Genomic DNA, 22,507 nt, shown 5'->3' on the forward strand with positions numbered 1-22,507 from the left:
AATGGAGTCTGAGCTGGGAAGTCTAAACGACAACCCTGTGTCACTGCACTGAAGGTGCTGTGTAACACACAATAAAAAGATGATGCATATGGAGTAGGTGAGGGTCCACAGTCTATGAACACAAGAAAATGAACACACACAGCAAAACACATTTAAGAGTGGGAAAAAAGGGCTCACACTCTTACCAGGTGAAAAAAGTAAATCCTAGAAATCCAGCAAAGCTGCTGAGGGACTCAGTAGGTAAGGGAAATTAGCCATTCTTGAGAATTCTCCCTAACACTGAGGATTTAAAGCCTTTGCCGTATTCTGTCTCAAAGACACACATCCAGTGATCTCTGTTGTACCAGGAACTTGGCCAAGACAGGAACACATCACCCTAAGCACTACGCTGATAGCATCTACCAGTAACTACTAGAAACCCTGAGGCCACTGTAGATACTTTCTTGCTATCAGAACTCTTAATGCCCCTGTTGAACTGTTTCTATGTTTTCCTCCTACCCCTCTTTTCTATCACTCTTTGCCCTCTGAAGTGATTGCGCTCTGTGTGTGGTGCGCGTGCAAATTAAATACATAAATACATATTTCAAGGCCGATCAGCTGATAAAAACTGCTATTTAATAGGAATCTGAACTAGGGTACTAAAGAAAGGCCAGCATTCATCTTAAACCCGTTAAAAGTTCAATAATTCGCAACGCCCCAGGCAATGGTTGCCAACAGCATCACGCAGCTGCTCACTGGTGTTGTGTCTACTTTTAAGAGGGCTTGTATGAACTTTGCACACACGTTCTATTAAAACATGCTGCTTGTTCATTTCACACGTGTCACTTGACACAAGAGAGAGAATATGCAGGGGTGGACAGGGAACTAAAAGAGGCCCTGGAAATAAAGTTAATAGTGGCCCCTTTTGACACATTTTCAGCAAGCCCAATGCTTTTCCTATGAGAAAATTTGGAAATGCCACACAAAAAAGGCCCAGGGTGCAGAGGCCCACCATGAAATCTCCAGAGTGCCCTATAATGTGCCAGTCCACACACACTCTTCTCTTATAGCAACCATTTCAGAATAGGGTTAGGCCACACTATTCAAGGAGTGTTGGGAGCCTCAACTGGCATTGAGTTGTACTCCTTTACAAACATGGCAGACTTTTGTTTCCGGGGATTTATGTGTGATGTGGCACCGCAAAAGTGAATTAGAGAGGACAATGGCGACAGTGACACACACATATGATCACACACACGTTCCTTAATACAACTGTTTGCAAGTGCAATTCTGATGCGATGAAAACACATGTGGAAGGATACTGGAAGAGTAGTTTCCTGAAGCTAAATGATTAAAGTAAAATGTGAAGTGTTAGCATTGACAGCATGATGAAAAATATATATTTGTCAGCATCTTGGCAGCTGTAACATTTAGCGTATTGGTTTCTATGGATTCATATTCTGCATAATGCTGTGCTGGAGCTGTTCATACAAAAACAAGAACAGAATGGTGTGAACAGCCTGGCAATAGCTCTTTCTAATTCTGCCATAACGTCACTCTCGAACAGAGAGAAGTTTGCGTCTGCATTTCAATGTGGTTGACCAGCTGCTCAAGAGCTGGTTGGCACTTATAATGAATGCGATGCTATTTGGACTATAATTGGATTATGTCACTTCCACCGAAAATAAGCTCTGACTGCAGCTACAATCATGTTTGATAAATTTGAAACAGAGATGGTACGCCATATTCCACAGACAGACACACAAGCCTTCTGCACACTGTAAGCAGGTCAAGTGGCACAGCGAGTAGAGCGCTCGCTTTGACATCAGTGCAGAGAATCCCGGCAGCGCCAAACTCAGCGTTTCATCCTTCCGAGGACGATAAATGAGCACCACACACCGTGGGTAATAATAAGCAGCGCTCAGATACCTGAGGGTTCGTAGCGCTATATAAATGCCAAATTATGATTTAATTATTAGGTGAAATGGTGCCTGTTAAATACACACTAACAATGTATTTTTACTAAAACGAGCTTTAGTCATAAGAAGTATTAAACGGAACAAAAATGTAAATTAAAACAATTGTCATTTGAGTGAGGTCTATTACATCATTTGGCTGTTATACATTATTGCCGTGCCCCCTGTGCCCTAAATCGCCCAGAAATTCTTCAGGGGAGAGATGACCCTCTATCAGAGTTTCTACCTTCAATATTATTATCTACCCCGGATGCAGCAACTTGTGGGATAGAACGCAAGCTGTGTTTGCAAGACTTTTTTACAGAAATACAAAAGAACAATGTTCTTATTAGTTATGTGCACACTACAGATCACATCAAAGTTAATTCTGAACAATATTTACAAACAATGTTTCAAAATTCAACATTTCCGTTCCTCTTAGCTCGAATGGTTTGCAACTGCAAGCAACATATCTTGCTTCTCAGCAACACTGTAATGAAAACGGCTGTCACCAACACGTGTTTCCGACTTCAACAAATTCCATTGCATTTTCTGCACAGCCATCAACTCTGCCACCTGACTACTTCGGGGACCTATTTTGTACCCAGCAGAGGGCTCTGGGGCATCATTCACCCAGGCATTCCCAATGCCAGCCACTAGTTATTTTTCCCCGGGATTATCAACATGGTAGGGGCACCCATCCACATAAACTGTGAGTATCCCCTGAGACATCATTTCTGGTTGGTAGGAGGGGTCTGGATTCATACCTATGCTGCTCTCGGAAAAGGCAGCTGTCCCTTTTCCCAGAGTAGCTTGGGCATTGAGATTTTCCCTGATAGCCCTTCACCTTTGGTCTCCCTTATTTGGGAATCTACTGTCCTGAAAGCTGGGAGCGAGTGTTCTGGAAATTGGGGCATGTAGGGTATCTGGGAAAGAAACTTAGGTTGGGGGTGGAGTATTTCTTCCCTTCTGAGGGAAGTTGGTTGTGAGGGAGGTTTCCTGGGGCAGTACTTCCCTGATTGGACATCCCTTGTGCCGGGGAGTCTATACATACCCCAAGATGGGTATGTTACCCTTGTATCTAGGGCTAATATAGGTGGTAGGGTCAGATGGAGCGTTGGTCAGATACCCTACCTGGCTACCGGGTTGGATCAGAGGGTCTCCTCTGCCTCTCATTCTGCTTATTATTAGCAGGAGGAGTATTTTTAGCCCCCCCCCCATTTCCAAGTCCAATATGGGGGAATTTTTCACCTCTGCCATCTTTGCAGCGGTGGGTGTGGTTGACGGTTTGGGGTTTTTAGGATTATTTTAGTTTTTAGAGGGCTTTTGTACTTCATAAATCTGGGTGGCCTGTTCTATCATCCAATCAATGGGCCTACGCTCATGGAAGTCCCTTACCAGTTGGGTCATAATGTATTTCGGGAGCGCATGGAAGTAAGTGTTAATGAACTCCCGGCTATTTGTGTCCACACCCCCTAGAGGTCTGGGTAAAGGTCCGCTTCAGCTCTTGCACAAACTCTCTAGGTGCTTGGTCTTCTCCACACCCCAGGTTGTATGCTGCCTTGTGGGCCTCCTGCGAATGGAGAAATGCTTTAAGATAGCCACCTTATAGGTGGACCTTCTTTGGTTATTATGGTCCTCGAGCCCTGCAAAGAAGTTGGAGTAATCCCGGGAAGAATGTCCATTTGACGAACTCCATGGAATTTTGATCATTCTTGATACCAAATGAGTCATCATTTGGTCATACAGTGCTAGATGCTCCCATACTGAGTATTTGGCATTCTTGTGGTAGGGAGTCAAAGCTCTTTATGGCCTCTTCTGTTTGGCGGACTTTCTTTTCTGTTGCACCTGAGTCCACTCACCCTCTGACTCAGAGCTGGTACTACTGGTGGTCCACTCACTGTCCTCTTGGCGCTCCCTACCTCTATGAGACTGGGAAGTCCTCCAAGAATGAAGGAGTCTAGTCTCTTCTCCCCTGTGATAATGTGGGCTCTCAGGGTCACTTACCATGTACTCCCCTTTTTGCACAGGGGGAATACTGATCTTCCTTATCCCTTCTTCCGGGTATGGTGGAGAATTCCCCCCACCTCCCTGAATGTATGAAGGTTTTTAAAATATCTGGACTCTGGTTCTTTTCTCTCTGCAAAGCGGACCAGATGGTCCCTCTGTAAGTTTAGTTTCTGCCAGTCTAACTCCCTGATCTTCTCATCATAGGAGCACTCCTGGTCAGAAGTACATCCTAGGGTATTTTTAACTCAGGGTAGAGATGAATTCCTGTCAATATCTGATTAGGACTGGCCTTCCGGCTCAGTTGGACTAGGCCTTGTTGAGTTCAGCTGCCTCATGTTTCCCTGTTCTTGAAAACTGACAGACATGAAGTTAGCTGCACCCAGTGCATATAATGTGGTGCGTTAGCATGAGGTCCCTGGTAAGGAGGTCATCACTACGTGATCAGAGGGTGCCTTTCCATACTAAACTGGTGGGGGTGCCTCAAAGCCTGTTTGTATTTGGCCATTTTACTCTCCAATCGCTCAAATTAGTTTTTTTTCAGCCCCTATCTCTTGGTGATATATGGAGGCTGAGTTTTCAATTCTGATACCGTGCTTGAGTAGCTTCTAGCACTTTACTTTGTGCCAATACTTGGTTACTGAGTCCCTTGTTCTTCTCACAAAGGGACTCATTTTCCTTCTGTGAGGCTTGATTTGTCTGGGCATATTCAGACATCATCTGTTGCAGGAGACTAATCTCCTCCCTTTGTGCACTTTTGGCTTGTGTTGCCTGCTCTATGTCAAGCTCTGCTTGCCTCACATGTTCCATTCATTTTTCATTTTCTATCCTCAGGTCAGTTCCTGAGAACATAACTCACTTTTCTCCAAGTCCATCCTTAACTGACACACTTCCTGAAACAGGGGAATTCCCGCATTCCTGAGCTGTGCTCTCTGTTGTTTTAGAGTTTTCTGATTTAGGCGCATCTGATCAAATTCCACCTGGGGTTTGACATCCCTACTGATCAACTGGCTATTTTCATCTTTCAGTTATTTTATCTGCGTTTGAAATGTGAAAATGTCCCATGAGCAGGCTCTATTGTGAACAACCTGCTCACTTAATTTGTGTTGACTCACTCTCAAGTTTTCAACACCGTCTTGATACTCCTCTTTCAGTGCAGAAAATTGAGCTTCACGCTCTACATCCGCTTGCTGTTGTGTCACTAACTCATCTTTTAGCTGCTGAATAATGTCTTCTAATTTCAACTCTGAATTTTTCCTCTAATTCGTTCAACTCTGTGCTTGATCCAAAAGCAGAGACTGGTTTTGCACAGAGGCTACAATATCCTGGGATCTTTCTTCCATGATCAACATATGGAAGTACATACATTCTGTGAGCTGAGCCATTTTAATTTGCTCATCTCTGCTGGTCCGTGTCATATAAAAGTCTTTCAGGGCCTGACGCAACATCCCATTATCCTGCCACATATCAACATTCTAGCTTGCCACATTTCATGCTCCTGTTCTACCCATTCACCTTTAATAAACAATTTGGATAGAAGGTGCTTCTGGGCCATTTTGATTTTTACAGTGCTCATTCTGAAATGTGCTCTGCACCTAATATGCTTTCTATGGAAGGGGAAAATCTCGCCCATGTTCCTGCTCAGCTTGTACTCACAATGACAACTCAAATCAACACTGTTTTATCTACACAACACCCTGAAACCCAGGGTACAGTTCTGAATGGTGACTTCACAATGCAACACAACTTTCCATCCACTGAAATGCAATTACGCCAAAATGAATAGTCTGCTGGTACTGCACTGTCACGAGTGGAAACTCTACCAATCCAGGCACGAGCCCCCAGTTTTGTCGCAATTTATTACACTGTCACACTCAACTCTGGGAGTTCCTTTCCCCACAAATGAATGTGGCGCACAACAAAGCACTATTAGTTTTTTAAGGTTCACTTTGGTAAGGCTTCCGACCCGTCTCACCCTCAACCCCAAGAAATACCGGGTGCCACAATGGACTAGGAACCAGGCCACTGTGTAGTAAGAATATATATATTTATTTACACCAAATGTGACAAACAGACTAACATCAGCCACCAATGCTGTGGCAACACAAGAACAAACATTACTTCCGTAATGGCACCAACACAGAGATAATACTGGGATAAGCAAACACAATTTCCCACAGCTTTCTTTTCAAATCACCAACGAATACAGAAAAACACAATTCAAAACCCACAGTGATGGCTGATTTGGTTATAATACTTTTCTCCCAGCAACCGCCACTCCAAAAACATCAATTAGACATGACCCCTCTGAATGGAAGGCCAGTGGCAGAGAGTGGGAACACAACGGGACATCGTTTTGGGATTCTGAAATAATGCACTCTTTGAAAAAAGGCATTCAAGGGGCAAAATTGTTTTTTTACTTATTACCACAGATGCAATATGAGGGAAAGAAAAGCAATCGGAAAATTAGTTTTGCCACACCTAAAAAGAACAGGCAGAGCTTTGTGGTTTGAGTCAGAGCACAATGGAAACAAAGGGGCAATTTCGTTTTTTTTACCACACACGCAGAGGAAATACAAGGCTTCACACTTCCGATCAGGGGATCAATGAGGAATTTTGTTTTGAACCCTGCACACTCACGTGGAAACAGGGTTGTGGGATTAATTCTTTTGGCAAACCTTTATTTCTATACTGACTCAGAACACACTGGGAAGAGCTTGTTAGCTTTGAATGCTAACCAAACATATCCTGTGATTTCTATAGGAGAATTAATTGATTTACTTTAATGAAATATGCTAAGGATCTACACAGACAAACAGGCTATTACTAACTAAAGCAATGCTTGAAAATATGCAGGGCCTACACAATCTATGGCTCTATGGCTGTGGGATAGTTCTACTTACAGGAATGGGTATCAGGGAACAGCAGGGCACCTCTGGGACAGAAAGGGGGTCAGTCCAGGATAGTCCCCTCTGGCACCTTGAGGGGTCCCAGTCCACTTCTATATCTCCTGGTCCCTGTCTCCAATGCAAGATTTGGGTCCTCTCTGCTTGGGTGTTTCTCGCAAAAGTTCAGCAGCAGCAGGTTACCTCCCGGAATAAGTGGAAAAAGCCCAGTATGAATGAAAACTATCATATTTATTGGGCAAATGACAGCACAAACTTGTCATGATTCCCGCAAGAGGGATTAGTTGATTTTCTATACCCACTTCCCACCTGTGTGCTACTAGAACAAGGAGATGAGGAGTGTGAGTTAGGAAAGCTGTGGGAGGAGAAAGCTTTGTCATCCCAAACTGACATGTGTGCTTGGCATGTTCAAAACTCTGATGAAAATCTTATCAACATGGAAAGTACCCTAATTTTTTAAAAATCTTTACATGTATGGATATATTTTTAAGAACTACATTTTAATGCTAATATGAAGTCAGCACTCCGTTCCTATTCAGAGATATGGGTTTTATTCATTTACTCAGGAGTCTATTCGTGAAAAACATGCCAATTCATAGTTCCTATGTTAATTTTATCATTACCCTCACACCAACTTTAAAATCTCTCGGAATCAAGGAAAGGCCCAAATCAAATGTTCATATATAACTTTAGTTATATTTATCACACAAGTCTGGAATTACCGTTGTGGCATATACACTGCCCTTTTTATGCAATAATATGTATTTTTCCATTAACTAAACTCCAGTCTTTTCTTTATTTACTTTAAGTTTCATTTCCCCTTATGTGATTGGGCCAAAGGCTGGCTCATGTTTATCTCTGCCTCTCCCTTCATGGTCTGTAATGGCCCTGGCTGGAACTCTAATGGACATTTTATGGTATTTGTGACCTCAAGGTCACTTCTACTGAAAGGACAGGCATGGCCTTATCTGTTTCCACTGTGGTTTAAATCTAGGCAGTGTATTTCCTTCTATATTTTTAAGCAATGGCCCTGATTGATGGTTGACAACCAGACCTCCCTCTCCAGGACCAAGAGAGGAAAGGTCTTGGAGGTTACATTTCATCTTCAGGTGAAATGACTGGCTGCATGTAAAATTCTGCAAGCAATGGCTTTTAAACTCACACACATTTCATTTTACATTACATTTCATAAGTCATCTGGGCCTTTTATCCACGTGTAATGCACTTCTTTAATCTCACAGTTGCAAAATACATGAATGTCACTTCTGGATTGTCCATATGACTAGGGCAGTTATATGAGAAAACCATGTTAAACTCTGAAAGTCTAGTAGGCACTTCTCTCTGCATACTGTCATTTGGATGAGGAAAAACAAAGTTATTTTATTTCTTTTAATTGCAATGAGCTTGTTTTCAATTAAGACTTTGGGATCACAGTCTCATGTTGCATAACGATATTGTACACACTGCTATCTGCCTCTTTAAGTAAAAAGTGTAGCTTTCCATGGATTTAATAAAACAGCACTGTCAGACACACATCTTTCTTTTCCTTGCTTAAATGCATTGCACATATCTTTGCACTTTTGAGATTTAAGCCCACTTTCTTTCCTTTGAGATTTAGGCCTGTATTTTGTTCAATAGGCCTCATGACCAACATCATTTCTGTGGTGGCCTTATACTTCCTCATCCAAATGACAGTATACAGTTCATGCATACATCCAGGATGCCTGCCCCTTACCTTGCACACTGCCACCATAGCCTTCTGCACTTCTTTGTGCAAAGAGCCCTTCTGGCACAGTGTTTGCGTACACACCAGACCAACCTAAAGAGCAGTGTCTTTCGCGCCACAGTTTCCTTTCCATGGCTCCCATCCAGAAAATGGCAAGATGTGGCACGTGGAAGCGTGAAAGTACAGCGTAATCCTCTTAGTTTTCTTTCTACAGAGGGCGGGGGGTTGGGAGAGTAAGTGGAAAACAGGGTAGGGGTTTGGGTCTGTTGTACTGTCTTGGAAATCAAAAGGTTTTTTTTGTCCTGTTTTTGTTATGTACGTGCTTGCATGCAATTATTTTTTGTTCTCTCTTTCAATGAGTTTGTTTGCTTCTCCTCCTGACATTTGTACGGACTGAACGTCAACGCTTCTCTTACAGTTCTTCAGGATTGTCTGCAAAGCTGCGTGCAGAGTGGCAACAAAACAGCATTGCCAATGGAGGTAAAAAAAATGCCATTTCCTTGGAACCACTGCAAATCTTGCTCGTTAATTCTGTCATATTCGGTGCAGAACATCCCAGCACTACATATAAAGTCACACATGCTTCCGTTTATGAAACACTTCCCGACCTCTGGCTGTGGGCAAATTACACTGGCATGGTCCCATGCACCTCTTGGTGATATGGAGGAGAAAATCACCTTGGCAGTGGGAAAAATCCTCATCACTGCTGTCATCAACTTTTTGAGGTGATTGAGCAAACGTGAGCACGACATGTACCCCAAATGTAGTGCTCCATAATGCACGACCACAACATCCAAAGTACGACAGAGGCCACACATGTACAAAGGAGAACCATGGTGCCTAAACCCCACTCATACACTGTCCCCCAAAAAGCCTCCACTCCTTCCAACTGAAAGTTAGTATCAAAGCCTCTTTCCACGGCATGCCTGTGCAGATCTTGCACAAAGATATCACACACAATGAGAACTCTCTGTCTGTCATTCTCTGTCAACCTCACCGCATCGAGGTTTAGGGAAATATATCACCACCCCTTCCTGTGAACCACACCCTCGACAAGTGATTGGATAATCCCCACAGTTCCATTTGCAAAGGCTCCATGCTCAGAAGGGCAGATTGTAGCAAGTGCGCCTTCCTAGCTACAGTGAGGGCCACACCCCGGTAAAGCACAGGCACTCCTTATTCCGTTTCCACTATTGTATATGCAACATTCCCACATTGGGTAGTATTCAATAGTCACATACGCATGTAGTATTCACATTCAAGACCTCTGCATCGAACACTATAATTTCTGCACTATACTGCAGACGTACTTTTACACACTCACGGTACAGGTCTTGTGTCATGTGAAAGCACCTCCAGGTAACAGTTCTCCAAACTGATGCAAGCTTTCAGCATCCACATTCACCCAGAGCGGCACCCAGCATCACGAACTGCAGGCAGCCATAGTTTTTTTTCCTCCCAGCACTCCACCAATTCCAATACTTCAAAGTGCAGTACAGTAGTTGGTAATCTACGCAATGCACACTACTCAAGCACATACACTAGGCAGTTGAAACCTATGCACTGGTACAAACACACTTTCTCACCACAGCACTCAGTAGACACACTGCAGAACTGTTCACTCCATAAGCTCCTGCCATGCACTGAAAAATGTACTATGTGCGAACAATGAGCACACCCATGGAATCAACAATGCATGCACAACTCATAAACCACACACAAAACGACCATCTCAGGAGTAGTTGCAAGCAACCCACATAGCTGTTCGTGTAAGGCTTCCATCCATGTATCCAAGACGCTAAGCCCTCACCACACACAGCACATCCTAGTTTACCCCACATTGTAATCCTCATGTCATGTGTAATGCATTCCCCATCTGCAATTGCGGTTGCCACCTTTCACCCTGGCCACATCTTTGCATGCATGGCTCCATGACGTTGCATTGGCTGTACTGAATGGTATGTGAGTGGCTTTGTACATTGTCCACATTGCAACTTTCTGATGCTGATGACTTCCTTTCATGGCGCAATGTTAAAACTCTTCCTCAAGCAAGGGTCTTGTAAAGGCTACCCCGTAGCAAACGGAAATGCTAACATATGGCTCCCTAATGTGCAACGACCTACACCATGTGCTTGTGAACGAATAGCACCTCACTTTGGTTGTTCCACCAAGTGTACACTGCTCGCCGCACCCATTATTCAAAGGTCACCATCCTCGGAGAGGTGCATGGCAACTCTGCATGGCTACAGTATGGTGTGCTGGTTATCATCAAGGGATAGACTCTTCGGTGCATGGCCAACGGCCTATGGCCTTTGGCCATGTACCCGATAGTCTAGGCCTTACCACACCCAGCACAACATAATGGCCTCATGAAGGGGAACATTTGCCACATACCACAAATGTAACATAGGATGGGAGTTGCAAAGGGCAACTCATGCGAAACGCAAATAGCACTATGTGCCTCCCTAATGTCCAAGGTGGTAGCATAATGTACACCATATGATACTGGATGCATATTGATTGATTGATTGATTTGTTTATATCAGGTCACTTGCACTGTTCTATCATGTCTACAAGGTTCTGCAGAACCATTCTTTGAACGTCACCACCATCGGAGACATGCATACTTAAATCTGCATGTTTGTGTTATGGTGGTGTGCTGTGGTGCAGGCCTAGGCACTTTGGTGCCTGGCCTAAGGCCTACGGCCTTTTGCCATAAACCCAACAGTGTAGGCTTTGTCCACACCCAGCACAACATAACAGAGTCATGCAGACAAACACATGGCCAGGTACATGCAGGTCACCCCTAGCTACTAAGCATCCACTACTTCACCACTGCACCCACAGGACACACTAGTGTAGTCGTCACTGCATCAGGTCCAGGCACGTACTAACCAATCCCCGCAACCATGAAAGCAACATTTTATGCAATGATCACAAACCGCACACCGCAGGCAACAATGTGAAACCTACTTCACCCCAAGGCACATATTTGGTGGTGCAAGGCGGCCACCCATTCATAGAAGGGGCTACGGGCTTAGCACACCCAACACACTGTACTGCAGTGTACGTTTCAAGTTTCATGTGGTCTTCATTGTACTCCCCTTCTGCCATTGCTCTACCATCACTGACTGCTAGGGTCTCACCACACAAAGCACACCCTAGTACAATCCATCTGTAATTGCGCCAGTCAACTTTCATTGTGGCCACATCTTTACATGCATGGCTCCATGATGTTGTGTTGCCTGTGCTAAACGGTATGTGAGTGGCTTTGTACATTGTCCATATTGCAACTTTCTGATGCTGATGACTTCCTTTCATGGCGCAATGTGTTCAAACACTTTCTCAAGCAAGGGTCTTATAACCATAGCAAATGCAAATGGTGACATTTGGCTCCCTATTGTGCAACAGGGGCAATGATGAACACCATATGCTAATGCACGCATAGCAGCTCACTCCTGCTGTTCTACCAAGTGCACAATGTCCTCCGCAACCATTGTGTGCTACTCACCAACTTCAAATGCATGCAGAGTGAAAACTGCATTGCTGCATTATGTTATGGTGGCTGTGATGAAGACCCAGGCTGTACTGTGTAGTACATGCCTGGACCTGAGTCTAGGCCTTGGCCACACTCACCACAACATAACAGAGCCATGCAGGCGACCATGTAGGCATGTGCCAGAAATCACAAAGGCAACATATGCACCAGCACTTTCACCCAACTGCCGCACCATAAAGCAGGGAGGCAAGGACACGTATTCCACTTACCGTAATGCAGAAACATAACGCTGTGTTTGGCACCGCTACCCACTTCCAATCACAAAGCATTATAAGCATGCCAACCAAAAAAGACAATCTTCACAACATTGGGCCTGCTCCCAACACTCTAGTATGTGCATCGAACCAATGGTGCGTAGTGCACTGCAACACTTACTAATCTGTGCAATGCACACTACGCAAGCACATATAACAACCAGTTGCACCGTGACCTCTTCCATATGTACACTATTCCGTGTGGACACACTGCACGACTGCACCATCTCCACCCATACACTGACAACTGTAGGTTGTTCTACGAATCACCACACCCATTCAACCAACATTGTGTGCACTGCAGCCAAACCACACACAATAAGAAACAATGTGGCACCTACTTTCAACCAGTGGACATACCTTTTCAACCAGTGGACATACTTGTCTGTGCTAGGGCTGCAGCCATGCATTGAAGGGGCTACGGGCTACCTCACACAGCATGCCATAGTATATGCTATATTTAAGTCCTCATGTCTCGTGGAATGCACTACCCTTCTGCAAATGTGCCTGCAACCACTCATCACAGAAAGACATCGCCGCTGCAGCTTGCATTCCATAACAAAGGCTGCCTGCAATTACCACACAAGATTGTTGCCCGTTGAGCTATACCGCACATTGGCAGAGCACTATGAGAAAGTGCTGATAACTCTAATGATTATCTTAATGCACAGAAAGGATTGCTCTCTTTCAAGCCTGTGTCTTCCGCTATATATATGTTTCATATGATATGACTTGACCCTAAGTCTGCAAATATAGTACCTTTTCAATTTTTACTTCCTGACTGTTACTGAAGAAAACTATGTGGCTTAGATATGTCAGTAAAGGAAAAAAAGGGAGAGCCAGCCATGTGATGTCATCAGTGACATTTGTGATGTCATCTTTGATGTCCCGGGTGTTAGTGTTAGCAGTGCACGGTGGCGCGAGTTATGGTTGCTTCTCTTACCATAACTGCCGAATTTCAGGGGGGTTTTCGGTTTTACTTTGAACCATAACGTCCCTTTAACAAAGTTTTTTCACTGAATTTCATAGGTTTTTAGTAGCGCAACTTAACCATAACGTCCCTCTTAACAACGTTTTTTCACTGAATTTCATAGGTTTTTAATAGCGCAACTTAACCATAACGTCCCTTTAACAAAGTTTTTTTTACTGAATTTCATGTTTTTAGTAGCACAACTTAACCATAATATCCCTGACTTTATATACATGTAACATAGAACATACTGAACCCCTAGCTAGTGATTTCGATGTCCGCGGACTACTGCCATTTCTGCGTACATATCGAAAATCTGAGCGTGGTGAATGTAAATTTAAATAGTGTGCCCCTTTTCCCCTTTGAGGTTGGCTCTGAAAAGAGCCATTTTTTTTGCAGATGCTTGACAGACACCTGTTATTTTGTATTTTTTTTTCTTACTTTACTCCTAAAATCTTCACATAACCTTCTCCAAAGCAACCCTTAGATTCCAAAACAGAATGGCATTTCTTATAAAAGATAAGGAAATGCCATCTTCTTTAAAATAAACAGCATTACTGGAATCAATATTCTCATTCTTATAGAAGAACATACCAGCTCTAAGCATGAAGGCACACATGCCTCGGTTGATTACACACCTAGCATTGTTTTGCTGAGGACAAAAAGCTGAACTATTGTCCCATATTGCCCTAGGTACTAATCCAGAAAAAATTACTTTGGCATTTGGAAGGATGTTCATTACTGCTTGAACCAAGTGTTCAAAATCTGCCAACAAAGTAGGGGCACTGACATAGCCCAAATGGAAAGCACCATAGTGCAAAACTACCACATGGGGACTGTTGATCCTGCCCATATCTTCACAAACTTGTACAATTCCCTGTACATAGCAATCAGGCACAGTGCTCCACACCACCTCCACTCCTTTAACATCAAAATTCTTTGCAACATGCCTGCATTGAGCATACTGTTGTAAACCATGCACAAACACATCTCCGAGCACCAACACCCTGATTTTATCCACTTCTGGCCTCTTCACTACACACAGTCTCTTTGAACACAAATCCACAACCTCAACATCTAATTGGCTGATCCCTACAGTCTTCTTTCCATGCTGGATTTGCTGGAAAACCCCGGATGTAGCACGCCCTGTCCGCAGACCGCATTACTCTTAGTCAGCCCTTCTACAATTTCCACTTCATTCTCTGTGCCATTCCCTCATTGGATACAGCTAAGCAATCACACAATACGGAGAACGTCCTCAGAACACCCCCATTTTGTTTATTTTCGAACATTTCAGGACACCGCGAGTGTTCTTCGGACACATTCAACTTGCCAGCGAACAATACAGACAACGTCCTCAGAACACCCCCATTTTCTTTGTGTACGAACATTTCAGGACATCGTGAGTGTTCTTAGAACACTTTCAGCTTGACAACGAACAATACAGACAACGTCTTCAGAACACCCCCTGCGAACATTCCAGGACCCCACGAGTCTTCTTAGAACACTTTCAACTTGACACCGAATCCATTCTATTTATTTACGAACATTTCAGAACAGCCGTGTTGTCCGCAGAAAAATCGAACACAACAAAAGTGTCTACCACATAAAAAAAACAGAACATTGAACCTATCTCATACTCTCCCACCCTCCCCAAACACTCTTACACACCAACACACTCCACTAAATACAATTTTTAATCCAAGTTTCACCGCGCTGTCCGCGGTCATCCGCGAATGCAAGATGGCGGGCGCCACAGAAAATCTCACGTGCTTCACGCACCACGCCGTCCAATCAGTGAACACGTTGCATGTCCGCGGACATCACGCAAGCCGCTCGGCCAATCAGGGCACTGTTCGCGGAGCAAACCGGGAAGTCCGTCCGCGGAGCGAACAGAGATATCACTAATTTGTTTGCCTTACATTTTGGTCATTTTAAAAACAACTACTGGACGGATTTGCACCAAATTTGCAAAAGCAGGCTTTCGGGACCAAGCCCCCGCTCCTGCCACAAATTTGGTGTAAATCCGTCCAGCGGTTTGGGCTGTAGGCGTGCGCAAAGTTTTTTCCCATTATGTCTATGGGAAAAAACAAAAGTTTTGGGACCCCCCTATAACTTTGCCCCCCCTTGACCAAACCTCTCTAAACTTTGCAGTCGGCCATATACGTTTTTTGCAAAGTTTGGTGAGGATTCATCCAGAGGGAGCAAAGTTATAAGCCACCCAAAAAATGCTCTTCCTATGGAAACACCAACTTAACCATAACTACATGGACGCTACCTATATATATATATATATATATATATATATATATATATCACACAGCCACAGTAGTGGCTGTGTAGTTATGGTTAAGTTGCTGTTTCCATAGGAAGAGCCCTTTTGGGGTGGCTTATAACTTATAACTTCGCTCCCCCCTGGACGAATCCTCACCAAACTTTGCAAAAAAAAAAGTATATGGGTCACTCTGAATTTTTTTTTACAAAGTTTGGTGAGGTTTGGTCCGGGGGGCAAAGTTATAGGGGGGGTCCCAAAACTTATTTTTTTCCCATAGACTGAATGAAAAAACTTTGCTCATGCCTACAGCCCAAACCACTGGACGGATTTTCACCAAATTTGGACCAGGAGCAGCGGCTTGGTCCCGAAAGCGTGCATTTGCAAATTTGGTGAAAATCCGTCCAGTAGTTTTTTTTAAAATGACCAAAAAGTAGGTCACAAAAAATGTGTTATATCTATGTTTGGTCCGCGGACACACTTCCCTGTTTGGTCCGCGGACGGGTCCTGATTGGCCAGTCGGCTTGTGTCCTGTCCGCGGATATGCAACGTGTTCGTTGAATGGACGGTGAAGAGCGTGAAACGCGTCAGATTTTCGGGAACACCCGCCATCTTGGATTCGCGGACATCCACGGACGGTGCAGTGAAACTTTGTTGAAAAATACTATTTAGTACAGTGTGTTGTTGTGTGAAAGTGTTTGGGGAGGGTGGGGGAGTAGAAATGGGTTAAATGTTTTATTTATTTAGGTGGTAGACCTCCCTGTTGTGTTCACTTTGTTCGTGGACAACGCAGATGTTCTAAAAGTTTCTAAATAAACAAAATGGGGGTGTTCTGAGGACACTACTCCTGTCCGTATTGTTCACAAGCAAGCTGAAAGTGTTCTAAGAACACATCATGTGTCCTGGGATGTTCGTCAATAAATAAAATGGGGGTGTCCTGAGGACGGTATGCCTGTCTGTTCTGTTCGCAAGCAATTTTAAATTGTTCTAAGAACACATGTTCGCAAGCATGTTCAAAGTGTTCTTAGAACACATTATGTGTCCTGGGATGTTCGTAAATAAACGAAATGAGGGTGTCCTGAGGACGCTATGTCTGTCCGTACTGTTCGTAGGCAAGTTGAAACTGTTCTAAGGACACTCATGATGTACGCAGACATTAAAAGTGTCCATATGGCATAGTTAAAATGTTTGATTCTATGGGTGTGATATGCTGCGATGGTGCATAGCCATATGGCCATGCACCCAAGACTCTATGCCCTGGCCACAACTAATGCAGCATATCACACCCATAGTGGTTTATAACTTTGGGATCAAAGATCAAATTTATAAGCAACAAAGTTATAAGCCAATATGGGTGTGATATGCTGTGGTGGTTGTGGGCAGGGCATGTAGTTTTGGGTGCATAGACAAGATCGAATTTATAGGCAGCAATGTTGAAACTGTTCTAAGAACACTCATGATGTCCGCGGACATTAAAAGTGTACATATGGTATAGTTAAAATCTTTGACTCTATGGGTGTGATATTCTGCAGTGGTTGTGGCCAGGGCATATGGCCATGCACCCAAGACTCTATGCCCTGGCCACAACCACCGCAGCATATCACACACATAGGACGGTATGCTGGTGGCTTATAACTTTTGGATCCAAGAACAAATTTATAAGCGGCAAAGTTATAAGCCACTATGGGAGTGATATGGTGTGGTGGTTGTGGGCAGGGTGTATAGTCTTGGGTGCATGGACAAGATCAAATTTATAGGCAGCAAAGTTATAAGTCACTATGGGTGTGATTTGCTGTGATGGTTGTACTTAATATAATATACTTACTGTTTGGTTTAGTAGCTATCGTACATGTATTTCTTGTTTATTTCTGTGACAAAAGAAAAGATCATGTTAGTATTGGTATTTTGTAACAACTTATAACATTGAATAATCAACATTTTTTTTTTACCCTCATATTTAGTAGATTACAAACCAGTGTACTGTGCAATTCGCTCAGTTTCTGTGTTTGTTGCTAAAATCATTGGGTCTGTGGGAGAAAAAAAAATCCATGTTGGATTAAAAAATTGTTATGCTACAGTCTGTTTGTTTTCAGTGTTCACTTGTTGTTTCAGTCTAATGCTTTATATATTGGCTTGTTGCAGATTTTTGGAGCAGTTAGATACCTGTTGACATATTCTAACAGTCTATTTTTTTTTATAATTAAGTGGTATTGATTTATCTATTTGAATATTGTAATATTTTGGGTTAGTTAGATACCATTTGGCGTATTCTAATTGTCTATTTTTTGTTATAATGTAGTGGTATTGATTTATCTGTTTGGTTATTGAAAATCTTGGGGTAGTTAGATACCAGTTGGCGTATTCTACTAACAGTTTTTCTTTATATAATTTAGTGGTATTCATTTATCTGTTTAGTTGTTGTAGAATCTTGGGGCAGTTATATAGCTGTTGGCATATTGTAACAGTTTATAGTTTTCTAATAAAAGTTTAGTTAATGTTTAAGTACAGTTTAGTTAATACATTTTGGTTTTAAGAAGATTAAATAAGCGTTTGTAAGATTTGCAGGTAATCTCTGCTTGCTGAACCATCCACAATTCTCTTTTATATATGCAGTATAGTGACTTCATTGGTTGTGGCTCCTGTGTGGTAGATTATACCTATTGTTGTGAAGATTTTTTTACCAAGTGATACTTGACCATGTCTGAATCCAGTCAGCTTGCAGTTGTTTTTGGTACCATTTGCATTGTAACGTAGAAGCATTAGTATTACGTATTTACTATGTGTTTGTATTAGGAAGGTGGAGCGATTATCTGAATTGCAGGTAGTACATAATCTACCATGGTTTGCATTTTGTACAAGTTGCTGAAATGGAACGGATTCACAATTAGGTATTGATACACACACAAAGCGCTCATTGGGGATTTGTTCTTATGTCACATTGTTACACAGAATGCATGTATGTTTCCACATGTATGAAATCTGGAAGATTTTATTTATGGGTATGTTTTTGTTTTCCAGTACTTGAAGTAAGTACATTAGAAATTCTCATGGATCTTCCTGTGAGTTTATAGTGAATTTCACCATTCCAGCACAGTAGTCCAATTGTTGTCTTACCCAGTGCTCCATTAACTAGTCCTTGATCCACGTTTAAGCATTACTCTGCAATTTAAGGATAATTTTAATATTTTTTCCAATCCAGCTGTGTTGGAGAGTGAATTTTCTAAACTATTTAGTCTCGTTGTGGCTTGTTCACACATGGGTAGTGTCATACCATGTATGTCTAGTTTGTCTGTGGCGCTAATTTCAATTATTGGTTGGATTTCTTTTTTTTTATTTTTTTTTTAAACTCATGTTTATTGATTTTACATTAATAACACAAAAAGATAAACATTGCAACTTAAAACTGTCCCTTCCCCCTCACCCTTTCCTCCCCTTGGATCGGATGAAATCATATTGTCCCGGGTTCCCATTATGCGTTGAAAATGTCTGAAACTTTAATGTTGTGGGGGCACCACTGTTCCATAAAGTCTGACTGGAGATATTGAAGGGCCCCTTCCCACTCTTTCACAAACTTGTCTCCAGTTCCTTGAATTTTGTGGGTGATTTTCTCCATTGTTATATGGGACCATACCTTCTGTAGCCATGTAGATGTCAATGGGGTATTCTTATTTTTCCAATTTTGTGCAATGGTGGTCCATGCTGCTATAAGCAATCCCATATAGCTTCTCCATTGTGATGTACTATATTGTCTTGCGGTATCATCTCTGATTCCGCAGAGCCACACCTCCTCCCCCATCAAACCCACATCCGGGAACATTTTTCCAATTTCGTTTTTCACTTCTTCCCAGAAGGGTTTTATGCCTTTGCAGTCCCACCATATGTGTCTCCACGTTCCTACTTCATTACATCCTCTCCAGCAGAGGTTTGGTGTGTTTGGGTACATCGAGTGTAGCTTCTCAGGGGTATAATGCCACTGTGTCATAATCTTGACCCACATCTCCCTGGTTTGTGCCGAACGGGTCATTCTGGGGATCTGTTTCCAAAAGTCTGCCCATTGTCTGTTCGATGGTTCATTCACCAGCGTTCTGCCCCATTTTATTCTGTATGCCCATTTGATGTTTTCCCCTTGTGAGTTTATGTATTTGTACAGAGTTGATACCCACTTTTTTTCCCCTGTGTTGGAAATGATATGTGTCTCGAACCCTGTAAGATCCCTGGTTGCTGCCTCTGTAATCATTGGGGAATTCAGCCAATGTTTTAGTTGCTCGTATCTATATCTATCCCTTTTAGGTATATTCGCACCTGCAAAGCAGGATTCGAGGGATATGATTTCCTTATCTGCGAACATCTCACCAATTTTAGTGATACCCACCTTCTCCCAGCTATCAAATGCCCCCTGTTCCATCCCCGGAGGAAATAGTGGATTTCTGCAGATGGGTGTAAAGGGTCCTATCGCTCTGGACATTATGCCTTTTCTTGTTTTGGAATCCCATGCTTTCAGCGTGGTTTTCATAATTTCTCTTATTCCTAAGTTTTCATGTCTTTGCTGCCTCTGTTTCCAGAGGAGTTCTACCAATGGGGTCCTCGCGACTGCTCTGTCTTGTTTGGCCCATATCTGCTGCGGGTCCTCCCCACCCACTCCCTCAGGACTTTCAGCTGTGCTGCCTGATAGAATTTTTTAAAATGGGGGAGCGCCAATCCTCCTTCTCTGGTTGGGGCGGTAAGGACCATCCTGGCTATTCTAGGCGTTTTCCCCTTCCATACAAAGGACGATATCAGTTTTGTTAATGATTTAAAGAACGAGTCTGGGACACCCACCGGGAGAGCCTGACAATAATACAGTACCGTTGGGAGGACGGTCATCTTGACAGCTTGTATTCTACCCCACCAGGAAATCTGTAGAGGGTTCCATCTGCCTAGCTCTCTTCGGATGCTTATAAGCGGCGGGTAGTTTTCCCCATAGAATTGCTCTATTTTTTGAGGAACAATTATACCCAGATATTTTATACTTTTCAGTACTATCTTAAGGTCCAGTAGTTTTGCTTCCCTTTCTATATTTGCTCTGTCCCCTGCCAAGATTAGTATCTCTGATTTCTTCCTATTAATTTTTAGGCCTGAGATGGCCCCATCATTTTCTAATTCTCTCACTGCAGCTGATAATGTGGATTCTGGGTCCTCTAGGGTTATTAACATGTCATCCGCGTAGGCAATCACTTTGTGTTGCTGACCTGCCATTTCTATCCCTTTAATGTGTACTGATTCCCATATTTTAATTAGGAGGGGTTCTAAAAACAGAGCGTACAACAAAGGTGAAAGGGGGCATCCCTGTTTCATTCCTCTCGATATCCTCACCGTGTTCGTAACCTTTCCATTAATGACTATTCTACCGGATGGGGAATTGTAGTTTGCTCTAATGCTCGCAATATACTGTTCCCCAAACCCCATGCGCTCCAGAATTTTGAACAGTATTGACCACTCCACCCTATCAAAAGCCTTTTCGGCGTCTACAGACAGCAGTATCGCTGGGGTGTGATTTATACCTATTTTTTCCACTAAATGGGCTAGCCTCCTTGTGTTGTCATGGGTTTGTCTGCCGGGAATAAAGCCTGACTGATCTCTACTTATTAGTTTAGGGAGAAGCGGGGATAGCCTCGATGCCAGGATCTTCGTATAGATTTTTGCATCTAGATTAATTAGGGAAATTGGCCTATATGATGCTGGGTTTTTTGGATCTTTGCCTTGTTTGTGAAACAGTAGAACCTTCGCTTCATTCATAGTGGGGGTCACATTACCGCTATCTTTAAAGGAGTTCAGGAGCCTAGTTAGGATCGGGGTCAATATGTCTGCATATTTTTTATAGAATGAGGCCGTAAACCCATCTGGGCCCGGGCTTTGTTACTTGGGAGTCCTTTTATGGATTTACTGAACTGCTCTTCACTGATTGGTGTCTCTAGTGACTGCTTATCCTCTTCTGAGATTTTCGGGAACTTTATGGCTTCTAAGTATGAATCTTGGGCGTTCGCGTCGGGGAATTCAGTGGAGTAGAGAGTTTGGTAGTAATGCCTTAATGCTTCCCCCATGTCTTGTGTGCATGTTTGGGGGGCACCATTGGTGTCACATATGGCCTTAATCGTTGTTTCTTTCTGTTTTGCCCTCAATTGTCTCGCCAGGAGTCGGTCTGCTTTGTTTGCTCTAATGTAATATCTTTGCTTCAGATAGAGTAGGTTCCTCTCTGCGCCTTTCGTGCAGAGCATCTCTAATTGGCCCCGTGTATGTTTTAGTGAATTTTTTAATATCTTTGTGGGGTGTGTCAGAAGTTTCTCTTGGATATCTTCGATTGTTTTTTCCAGCTCTTTTTCCCACTGAAACCTTTGTTTGTCTCTTGTGATTTTCAACGCAATCATTTTCCCCCTCAACACTGCTTTAAACGCGTCCCATACTGCTTGCAACGCTACCTCCCCCGTGTCATTTTGTATAAAGTATTCCTCTATCATTTCCCTTATGGACTCCCCTGTAATTGGGTCCTGAATGAGCTCTTGTGGTAGTTTCCACCTCCATAGCCCATTCTTCCTCCAAGGGAGAGTCATATCCAGCCATAGCGGGGCATGGTCCGAGAGGGCTATTGTGCCCTTATCGAGCCCCTGGATTTTTCCCAGTAGTCCCACTGAGACCCAGAAATAGTCAATTCTTGACATAGTATTGTGGACATGTGAGAAGTAAGTGTACCCCCTCTGTTCACCCTTCAGTTCCCTCCAAACATCATTCAGGGCCATCTGGTACATTTGTTGTCTCAGACGTTTTGATGGTGCCCCCTGGCCATGTGCGTTCCCTGTACTCCTATCAATATGTGGATTCCATGCCATATTAAGATCTCCCCCC

This window comes from Ambystoma mexicanum, chromosome 7q, assembly GCF_040938575.1.
Source record: "Ambystoma mexicanum isolate Mex_15411 chromosome 7q, UKY_AmexF1_1, whole genome shotgun sequence".
Classification (NCBI taxonomy): Eukaryota; Metazoa; Chordata; class Amphibia; order Caudata; family Ambystomatidae; genus Ambystoma; species Ambystoma mexicanum.